Source organism: Sebastes fasciatus, chromosome 24, assembly GCF_043250625.1.
Source record: "Sebastes fasciatus isolate fSebFas1 chromosome 24, fSebFas1.pri, whole genome shotgun sequence".
NCBI classification, from domain to species: domain Eukaryota; kingdom Metazoa; phylum Chordata; class Actinopteri; order Perciformes; family Sebastidae; genus Sebastes; species Sebastes fasciatus.
In genome coordinates, this window is record NC_133818.1 from 3472091 (window position 1) to 3484152 (window position 12062).

General features: G+C 39.2%; 1 long non-coding RNA gene across 1 annotated transcript in view; it reads right to left on the reverse strand.

Annotated features, from left to right (window-relative positions):
• Nucleotides 1–12062, reverse strand: part of LOC141762754 (uncharacterized) — a 52437-nt gene that overhangs the window by 4075 nt on the left and 36300 nt on the right. The window contains exon 4 of the long non-coding RNA XR_012592888.1: nucleotides 4669–4733. This is a non-coding gene — a long non-coding RNA (uncharacterized LOC141762754). The remainder of the gene's footprint in view (nucleotides 1–4668; nucleotides 4734–12062) is intronic.

The window sequence follows — 12062 nt, forward strand, 5'->3', positions numbered from 1 at the left end:
TACCATGGCAACGGTCGAAGCGTCGAAGCATTCGGGTCAGCCCTACACGTTTTGTTCAGGAAGACAATCTCCCCAAGTGAACACCACTTTTATGATTTTTGAAGCAAGAATGCAATTGCCAGAAGTAAACGTTAACGTTAGGCTATAAACGAGCTACGCCGCGGTCGCAAGATTAAATGCAACAATTAACAAGAACGCAGTTTAAAGTTGCACTTTTAAAACTTGAATTTAATGGCGGTATCAATCAATTACCATTGAGCTCAAATATGTTGCAAAAAGGGCGAGCGCTGAAAAATGTTTTTACAATTTTATTTGTATTAAATCATTAGCAACAGCTGCTAACACAAGAGACTTGATACGCCTCCTTTATTTTGCTTAAATTAACCAGCCTAAAGCTGAAATCGCGTCACAACACGTGGGTCATTTTGAGCGATTGTTGCATTGTAGTCTTTTTTGCATTTTGTACTTTTCTGAGACCATGTTCCAACCGTGAAATGAGCCCTTCACAAGACTGAATAGGCACACCTGAAGGATCCAAAGAACACCTGTACTGTATGTGATTACCACAAAGACCCAGCAGCGTTTATACTCCCATTGTCTTCCTGAAATCTTACATTTTAACCCCTTAAAACTCCGCCGGCGAGCCCGGCTGCTATTCTGTCTTTCAGAGGTTGTTGCGGGCTGAGTTTTCAAGTGAAGATACTGAAATTAGAAAAACCTAAGGAGTCCATTGGTACCAACCATACCATACTATATTGTCAGGAAAGTTACACTACATTTTGGTGAGGAAAGACTGACATTTTTAAAGGACCTCAAGATATGTCCACTCTCTGATAATCAAAGTAAAAAGCTAACGTTAGGTTATAAATGAACTACACCACGGTCGCACGAGTATACACGACGAGGCGGTAAAGAAGGACGAGTCGGCTTGATGACGTTTAGTCGTCTCATTTAGCCACTAGGACACATAAAGGCTTCAAAATACACAAGTGGGGCATTTATTGATGTATTTTATGTCAGCTTTTTTTATTTTATATTCAGTTTATGTTAACCACAGACCTTATTTCAGGCATCTCACTAAAACCCATTGACTTCCAGACGTGGGAACCGGATGTGCTACAATGCGAACTCCTTTCTGGGGTTTAGAACTCTATAGTCTCATTTCACAATCCAACTGAATTGTCTCTCTCTAGATCAGGTGATCACACTACGCTGGGAGTCGTGTCATCTGGTCCAACACACACACACACACAGACACACACGCACACACACTGAGTGAGAGAGTGCTGAGGCCCAGCTGGGCGAGCTAGCTGCCCTCTCTCTCTCTCTCAGAGCTATTTGGTTGGTTATGGATCCCTGAGGGACGCCACTGCCTCCTGTGAGCATAGGATCCATGCCAGGCCCTCGGTTGAACCATGTGTGTGTGTGTGTGTGAGTGTGTGTGTGTGTGAGACAGATACTCTGGCTGGCACTTTCCCAAACATGCGCCAAAAGACAACACAGTGAAGATGTGTGTGTGGCTTCTGTTGAGATGTTTAAGGTATTTAAAGAATCCTGAAATTAATCATCTTGCGATTTGTCAACATCCTCCAGAAGAAGCTGCTGTTTTTAAAGTTGGACCGATAATAAATGAACAGGTTTCAAAGCCCAGGACCAATCCTGAAAGTTAGTATTTCTACATCTGAAAATGACAGTCGACTGAAAAAAAATCAATATTTTTAATTATTTCAAACATCAACTTTGAGGTTAAATAAAAGAAAACTATGTTGTTTATCGTAATCTGACGCGATTGATCTAAACACCATCTTTTTGCTACATTTCATTTATAATTAAAACATATAAAATCATGTTTTGACTTTTCAAAGCATCGTTTCCATGGAACTTATTCAGTAGCGAGACTCGCTGCCTTTAAATCAATCAATTAGAAAACAAAAGTCCACTATTTGACAACATCTTTTAGGTTTTTCAGACTCTTTGACCGAGCTGGAACCTGAATCATATTATTATTATTATTATTATTAGTTACATTCGACCACAGATGACTGGTATATGTACATTTACTCAATCACTGTACTTTAGTACAACTTTGAGGTAGAAGTTTTTTTATTTTATTCTACTTTGCACTTCTACTCCAATACAACTGAGAGGGAACTATTGTGATTTTTACACTACATTTATTTAATTTATTTATATATTTAAGTACTTTGCTATGCATACTGAGCATCTTCGGTAAAAAACTTTCTAATCTGATCTTAAATTATTTAAAGTATAACACAATGCTGCAGATTAAACTACCAAAACGTACATAAAGTACAACAGAAATTGCTTTCACATTAGTGCATGATTCAAAATATACCCAATATAGAATGTAATAATATATAACAGTATGATAGTTGCTTTTAAGCACTTTTACTTGCAATGTAGTATTTTTACAATGCGTTATTAATATTTGTACTTCAGTTAAGGATGTGAGGACATCACTATCTGATATTTAATAAAAGCCATTATCAGCTCTCTAATCCTAGTTTATTTACCTTTTTATTTAGTTATCATTCATTATTACTTACTGATTTATTGCCTTCACTCGACAGTTGTTCTTTTTCTTTTATAGAGCATCTCTAGTAGATGCAACACCTTTTATTATTTTTTTTGTTAATCTTACATTTCCTTGTTGTTTTTTTTAACTTGTTGCTGTATGCACTTTAATGTGAATTTAATTGACTTGTCATTGACAAGGTAGGCGCTTCTCTCAAGAATAAAATCAACGTAAGCAGTATAGTTTCTCTGTTTTATTTTTGTCGTACAATGCTTCGGTTTAAAGCTGTTTTTCATATTTCCTAAAAGTCGACACATTTGGAGTTATACGGTGTTCCCTCCAGAGCAGATCCTGTGTGTTTTGGCATTCGGACCTCTTCTCCTCCCTTTACATATTGCTTCACTTTCCCACAGAACAAACCTGACAGACTCGGATGCAAATGCTGTTGTTCATCCCCGTTTTAATTGTGTGTCGATCCTGCAGCTTTGGCGTTTTGCATATGTAATAAAACTACTTTTCTTTTCACCCTCTGAGCTCTTAGTTTCAGTTTCTGCCTCGCCTTTTCTGGCTCCAACAACTTTGTTCCATTTCTCATTCTCTGGCATAATTACGGCTTTATAGCATTCTCCACTGCTCGGGCATGCTGTAGATATTTCTCTCCCCCCTTCCTTTTTTTGTCTTTTTTGGTTTGGCTCTCATTAATAATTCACAGAGAGAGAATGGGAAATTTTAGTGCAATTTGCAGCTGCTGAATCCCAGTTATTGTTTTGCAGGGTGTTGCACAGAGAGAGAAAACCTCGGACGGAGGCTTTGTAGTCCTGAATGTAATTTGGCTGCGTCTCTCTGACAGGCCACACATCATTAGGGGGGTGAAGGAGATGTGGGGGGGTAACGGCTACGTCCAGCCAGTCAAACACACTGTCCTCATCTGTCGCTCCAAACCCCAGACGCTCTGTGTTTCCGTAATGCTTTTAGATGCTGTTTGTTCATATTTATGCCTCATAACTATCTATGTTTTATTCCGTTTGTTTGCATTCGACCAGGCAGTTGCTGAATTATTCAGAGCGGGCCGAGCGGCTTCGAAAAGATGACAAAGACGACGGGAAACTTTTGGCCGCTTTTCTTTCAGAATGCGAGACCAGACGCTTGTTGAAAGAGGAACAAGTTTTTGTAGGGCATCCTGTTGGCTGCGTGGTTAAGAAACATACACTATAGGTGTAACTACATGACATACCGCTCTCTCAGCCCCATGTGTCCTGGGTGTCTCCAAACTGTCAACTAGCTCATAAACGTGAATAATAAAAGTGAAAAATGTAATGTTTTCAGATGCACATTTTTGCAAAAATATGTTCCCAATCCGGAAATAGCAAAAATATAAAATGTAATGAGTCAAAATGTGCGTGGCTATAAACCAACAGCTATCTGTATGTCAGACGTTTAAACTACAGAGAGAGCTCGTTTCTGAAATGAGCACTTTTCAAGAAGAGAAGCAGCGTAGAGCTGCATCGACTGGCCGATAATCGATTAAGTCATTTTTCAAAGCAAAAATGCAAAACAATTTGATGGCTGCAGGCTCTGAAATCTGAGAATTTGCTGCTTTTCATTGTCTTTTATTATAATAAAACGATTCTCTTTGGATTTTGGACTGATGGTTGGAAAAAGCAAGACATTTAATGAGATTACTGCGGGCTGTAGGAAACTGTGAGCGGCATTTACACTGTTTTCTGGTGTTTATCCAGACAATGATTAATGATCAATTGATTCATTTATTAATGGAGAAAAAAACCTGCAAATTAATAATTACTGACAATAATCAGTGGTTGAAACCTTAGAGAAGGAAACGGAAAAGGAAACTTTAATTTCCAAACAATTAACAAGAAAGCAGTTTAAAGTTGCACTTTTAAAACCGGTTCAAATCGGACACACATTTCTGTGATGAGCCGATTTTAAAAAGGAGCACTTTTTCAGCAGACCTGAGTTCAGTTTTTACAAATATTAATCTGTAAATACCTAAAACGTGAATTCTATCCAGTGAATCTTCACTTTTACGCTACAAAACGGAAGCTATTCTAAGTTTTCAGATGTAGAGCACGCTGCAGTTAATAACTAAATCTTAACCTTTCCTTACCCACCTCCACTCGAGTCCTGCTTGCCTGCTGATTTCTTGTGCCAGGATATTCCTCTCAACTTTAGACACCTGTGAAGAGAACAAAACTTGACATCAGACAGTTTTACACACTCAAATGTATTCTAGCTGTTATATATCCATATTTATATGATTCTAATGTTTTTGCATCGGTTTTCTGCGCAGGATTCAACATTAAACATTTCTTCTATACCTTCATCTTTTGCATACAACTTATTGAACTAATTCCTCCATCTTTCCTCATAAAAATTGTTTATCTTGTGTAGCTTGCCAGTAAAACTGGTTGTGATTTGCATGTTCGTGCATGACTGTGTGTGTGTGAAGGCACCAAGCACCAAGAGAAGAGTCCAGGGGCATCAGGGCTCGGAGGAAAACGGGAAAAAAAAGATAAGAAATCAAAACCTCTCTTTTTCCTTCTCTCTCTCTCCTGGCCTATTTTGCGCAGAGTATCTCATAACCGGAGAGTTTAGGGCTGTTTAATGCTAGGTGACACAGCAGTGTCCTGCAGTCTTTTCTTTCTTAATCCCTGGCATCTTCGGTAAAAGATCTCTCAGAAGAAACAGCGCTCGTTTCTGGCATCCAGCCGCCGGAGGGAAGGGGAGATTGTCAGGGCGCATTTCTTCTCTGCTCGCCAGCCATTCCTCAGGAGGGTTGTGTGTGTGTGTTTGTGTGTGTGTGGATAAATCTCCCCCTTTTTTTGGTGAGTTAGGTAAACTGAGGGGAAGGAGGGAAGGAGGAGGAGAGGTGGCAGCTTTCCCCCTTGGAGAACAATTCCACCTTAAGCTCTTTTTGGAAATTACAGGAATGTTTCTCTTGTATTGCTCTTGTCACCTTGCCTCCAACATGGCCGCAAACAAGCTGAAGTGAAACTCACTGATGCGTTTGTGGAGGAAGGAGGAAGAAAGGGAGGAGGAGGAGGATGCCCGGCGGGCTGGTGTTTCGTGTCATCCTCTGATAGCGGGTTTGGTTTGGCCGGAGGAGGTTTGTGCAGAGGGATGCTGAACGCGAGGCTGACTGTGTGTCCAGTAATCTCAGTGACCTCGCTGCCCAGCCGGCGAGGAGGGAACTCAGCGTGCACTCTCCTCTCTCTGCTGGTCATTTAGTGGAGCTGAGATGGACTCTACTCCACCATTTCAACGCTGTCTTTAGTCACATAGTCACACATTTAATCATTTACAGTAGCTGATTAAGCAAATCAAAACATGTACTTTTTATTATAATTAATAACACATTTCGTATCTGTTCACCTTAAAGGGAGATTTGTCAAGTATTTAATACTCTTATCAACATGGGAGTTGGCAAATATGCTGCTTTATGTAAATGTATGTATATATTTAGTATTGGAAATCAATTAACAACACAAAACAATAACAGATATTGTCCAGAAGCCCTCACAGGTTCTGCATTTAGCATAAAACAATATGCTCAAATCATAACATGGCAAACTGCAGCCCAACAGGCAACAACAGCTGTCAGTGTGCTGACTTGACTATGACTTGCCCCAAACTGCATGTGATTATCATAAAGTGTGCATGTCTGTAAAGGGGAGACTCGTGGGTACCCATAGAACCCATTTACATTCACATATCTGGAGGTCAGAGGTCAACGGACCCCTTTGAAATTGGCCATACCAGTTTTTCCTCGCCAAAATTTAGCGTAAGTTTGGAGCGTTATTTAACCTCCTTTTCAACAAGCTAGTTTTATAGTTTCATATGATACCAGTATCTTCACTCTAGCTTTGAAACTGACTGCTACAACCTAAAAATCGCAAGTTGCTCTAATGCATTAAAACAAATTTGCGTTTACTTGGACAGCCCAACATATAATATATTTGTGTTTATTCAACTACATTTTTACTTCAGGAATGGTTGCAGAAAGTGCAGACTTAACCTGACCTGATTATTATATGTGGAGCATGTATGAGATGGTCGCTTTTACAATTAGAAATATTATTTCACTACCTCACAGGAACGTGTTGCATCTAAAACAGTAATTACTGACACTCTTTATTTCCAGTTAAATTCAGTCTAGATGAACTATTCTTCCAGAATAAAATGATAAAGAATCGAACAACATCTTATTTATAAACTCTTTTGCAGATTTAGCAGAAAATGTCTTGAGACACTTTCTGTTTTAGTGACAATGGGGCCGATCTATTCAATTCAATTCTATGTTTATATACTATATACATTATATCCTGGAATATTAATCCCTGTTTAAGTCTTGACCAATTTGTTGCTGCATTTAAAAGGTTTACACCTGAATTATTATTCCTGATAATTTTGAAGGTTTTTTACCAAGTTGCTGGTGTTCAATTTATTATTTTCATAATAAATAATTCAGTAAATTTATATTTATGTATTTATTTGTTACATTTTGTTTTACAAAATAGAAAAGCAATGTTAAAGTCAAGTCTGATGTTGTCTTACACATAAAAAGATCCCAGTCACTAACACAGTGAGGCATACAGCTGATTAATTAAACACTGGTATCGGGTCGGTACTCGGTATCGGCCGATACCCAACGCCCAGGTATCGCCATCGGTATCAGGACTGAAGAAGTCGAATATCCCTAGCTTGTAATTGCAATTCTTTTTTTTGGTCTAACTGGACAATATGACCATAATTTGTAAACAAAACCAGTTACTGAAATCAATAAAGCTAATTAAAGTATTAATATGCCTGGAATTCCACATAAGGCAAACACCATTTTACAGGATTAAGAAAATATATTTAGTAAGAAATATCATTTTTCAAACTTATACAGCAGGTTGTTTCTGAAAGGACATAGATCTTAATATGTGGAGTGATGATGTAATAACACAATGTTACATCATCTGGGCGGTAACATTTGTTAACTGCTGAGTAATAATAATGATTATCCTGCACAAATAACCCTCATCAGTATGATTAAATGATGAGGTCATCTGTTAAAAATGCTGTGTGAGGTCATAACTGATGTTTAAATACCTTTAAATCTTATTACAGGAACATCTTTATTACATTTTTGACCTATTTAAAAATTCTTTTTTTGTCAAATTTATTACAATGTTAGTTTTTACAGTGTATTTCCAGCTTGCTTTCATTATACAAAGTAAAGGAAGCCAAATAAAAAGCATGGTGGTTTGGTGCACTTACTCCTCCAGAGTGGAAAACACACATAGGAGTAAGTCGCCTTTCTGCAACAGCAGATAAGGACGAGGTCGACCCCCCATACGTCCCATCTACAAGGAAACCGGCCTTCCAGGAAACCAGAGTTTTCCCCAATCAAAAGTTCCATTAACCTGGAGCACCGGGAGCTAATTGAGAGCGGGAGAGGGTGAGATATATCACCGTGTCATTTCAGCCGCACGGCTCGCCAACGTGCCGGCGTCAGCAGACGTCATACGGTGACACGTCTGACATATTTGTAATTATCTGGGATAATAAGAAACGAAATACGGCAACAAAACAGCCGAGCTGAGGGTGATAGTTTTGGCAGGAAGTGGACTCCTCGAGGAAAAGACAATGAGCAGGAAGATTCCTCCAACCTTTGATAACCCAGATCATGTTTTAAGCATTAGGAGACGCATAAGTAGCGGAGAGAAAAAAATCCACAAATCTGCATTACTGTTTTGAAGATTTATGAATCTCAACTTCACACATGCTCTTTGGTGGTGGGAGATCACGAGTTCATTATGTTTTGCACCGTTTTTTGATGGTTGTGTTTCTCTTATCTCCTTGAGAGGGTGAAAGATATTCTAATCTGTCGCCCCAATAGCCTTAAGCCCTGGTACGGCGAGTGGGACAACTTTTGTTCCACATAATCCCTCCACCCCAGCGAGGGGAGGTCATGTTTGTCAAAATGTGGCGAAGGGAACATGGAAAATATTCCCTCCTCCTCCTCCTTCTTCCCTGGCTTAATTTGGAATTAAAAATGCATGCGATTTTGAACTTTAGATCTCTGGAGAGAGCCGTAAACAAGTATGAAATTAAGTGTCTTTTGAAATGCTGCGGCAGGGACGTGAACCGAATTGAGGCGCTCACATTATTCAGCTGTCAGAAGGGCGGGCGGGTGACCAGAGTGGCCTCTCGAGTCAAATCACTCACAGTTGGTCCATATTGAGTCAAACAAAAAGGACTGCAGGAACACGTCTGTGAAACACGTCTGTGAAACCTGCAGATTTCAACACAGACTGAAAGAATTGATTGATGTAAATATGAATAACTCTGGCCTCATCTTTAAGAGTTTAGGTGTGTTTTCATCATCACTAACTGCCCTCGTAAAACCATTAAAATGTATAAAATGTTTTTAATATATAATGAAATCAAGGTGGGGTATTAACAGAATACCTATATGTACGACGACATGTTAGGGCCACGGTAGGTAAACATGAATACATTACGGAGCCAGGGGAGGGGGGTAATATTTAGAGAAAAAACTATGAATTTCCGAGATTAAAATCATAAATATACAAGAAAAAAAATTTAATTTCTCTGAGATTATTAAATTATACATTTGCGAGAAAGAAACTAAAATATTCTGAGATTAGAAAATCATAAATTTACGAGAAAAAAATATTCTGAGACTATGAAGTCATAAATTTACAAGAAAAAAACCACGAATTTACGAGAAAAAATAATATAATAAGATTATAAAGTCATACATTTTTACGAGAAAAAAACTCACAAATTTATGAGAAAAAACCTGAATATTCTGAGATTATAAAGTCATACATTTGTGAGAAAAAACTCACAAATTATGTTTTTTTTTAATATTCTGAGATTATGAATCCGTAAATTTGCACGAAAAAACTCACAAATTTATGAGAAAAAAACTTGAATATTCTGAGATTATAAAGTCATAAATTTGCGAGAGAAAAAATTGAAAATTTACAAGAAAAAAATTGAAGACTCTTAGATTATAAAGTCATAAATATGCAAGAAAAATTCGAAGATAAATATCACAAATTTATGAGAGAAAAAACTTGGAAAAATAGTCTTTATTTTGTCAATGAACAACATCACTTCACGTAGTTGGATTAAACTCATCACACGACAGACGCCACCGTTAAACACAGTGGTAACGTGAGCCGGCGAGTGCAAAATATATTAATTATATTAGTATTTATGCATGTTCATAAAAGAACACAGAAAGAACATAAATGAAAATGTGTATATGTATCTTTCAGGACCTTTGCCTCACTCAAAGGCCATCCATACCATAATAAGACTACTTAATGCAATCCATCCAATAGCTGACTCTGTGCTGCTAAACTGAAGCTGAACAATTTATATACAAATGTCGACTTCCTCCTTTTGTCATTTGAAATACAAAAGGTGGAACTAAATCTTCATCAGGATTCAGGACCCGTCCATCTTTTATCTGCAGACTTGAAGCTCAACACTTCCAACCGCTCTCTGCTTCCCTCCAGAAAATCAAGCTACACTTTGCCAACACTACATTTCCTTCTCCTTCTTCTCTCCGTCTGTAATCTTGTCCCAATATTTACACCTTTTTATGAGCTCCGCTGCTCTTTGCTCATTAACAGCAGCAACATTTGTCCCTCTTTAATAGCGGGTCGTGCAGAGGTCACGCGGCACCTTAAGTAAAAGACGACGCATCCTGTTCTCCCTCAGGCCGCCGAGAGCGAGTTGTTAAGCAAATCTGCATCGTAATAGGCGATTAGTATTCATTTTCTGTGTCCTATTTCTACACACTGAATCCTTGTGTGACTTCATAGTGATTAGGGTTTCTCTCTAAAAAAAGGACTTCAACATTTACAGGTTCTTTTGCAAAAAGCCTTAGTAATACCTCCAACATCCAGAGGTTCAGCCATGATTTAAAGGACTTTAAAGTGGCTCTCTTAACCCTGATTAAACAGTGTACAGCCCCTCTGTGCTCACACAGCTCTCCTGCCAACAACACACGTCTACAGCTGTGAGCTCAGCCTGCAGGACGCAACAGCGTATTCGATTACATTACATCTCAGGTATTCAGCTGAAGCTCCCGTCCAGAGACACTTAAAGCTGCTGCAACAGTGAGATATGCTCACATTTCTGGAATGTAAACCGTGAAAGCGACGCAGTAAGAGACCTACGAGGGTCAGAGGTCATGGTATGCTGCTTTATGCAAACGTATGTATATATTTATTATTGTAAATCAATTAACAACACAAAACAAGGACAGATATTGTCCAGAAGCCCTCACAGGTACTGCATTTAGCATAAAACAATATGCTCCAATCATAACATGGCAAACTGCAGCCCAACAGGCAACAACAGCTGTCAGTGTGTCAGTGTGCTGACTTGACTATGACTTGCCCCAAACTGCATGTGATTATCATAAAGTGGGCATGTCTGTAAAGGGGAGACTCGTGGGTACCCATAGAACCCATTTTCATTCACATATCTGGAGGTCAGAGGTCAAGGGACCCCTTTGAATATGGCCATATGACAGTTTTTCCTCGCCAAAATTTAGGGTAAGTTTGGAGCGTTATTTAACCTCCTTCATGACAAGCTAGTATGACATGGTGGGTACCAATGGAATCTTTAGGTTTTATAGTTTCATATGATACCAGTATCTTCACTCTACCTTTAAAACTGAGCCCGCTACAACATGATACATACAGCCTGATACAACATGAAAATTGCAAGTTGCACTAATGCGTTAAAGAAATTAGTGGCGTTAAAATGAATTTGCGTCAACTATGACAGCTCTAATAGTTTTGCAACGGAAGAGACCGAAGAGAGAAAAATCCCTCTTTAATTTAACTACTCACAACTCAGACCTTGTTGTACAGATTCTACATACAAGCAAAAACAGCTTGTGAACCACTGAATCATACTGTTACATTGATCAATGCACAATGACCAGAACGGTAGAAAAAGCTCACATTCTTGCATTGTCGACATCACAATCAACCAGCAGTCAGGCTTGCAGGGACAGGAAGTGTCTTACAGTTGAACATCCTGCAGTAAACCTGCTGTTATTGTGATCCAGGCGCTTTGCTCAGCACAGAGTGGGCTTTAACAAACAACTAAACTTTGTGACCTCGGCGGTGGAGGCCACGAGGCGGCGGAGCGAGCAGCTGAACTGCTGCAGTCATCTATTGGAGCAGCAGACAGCTTGACCAGGGGAGCAACCCCCGGATGACGGATGGCGCGCGGCCGGAAACGAGCGCCTTTATCAGGCCGCATTATCCTCCAGCAGCCGATCCAGACAGGCCAGATTTTTATCGAACTGTATTGGATTTAGTAATTTCCTTTTCCAAGACAAATGGATTGAGATACTGAGGGGGGAGGGGGGCTTATTGTCTGCAACCCTGGGGTGATTATTACTTATGATCCATTTAGTATTTCGGGCTTGTCCCAACACGTGCTGGTTATTCCTCTCAGTCCA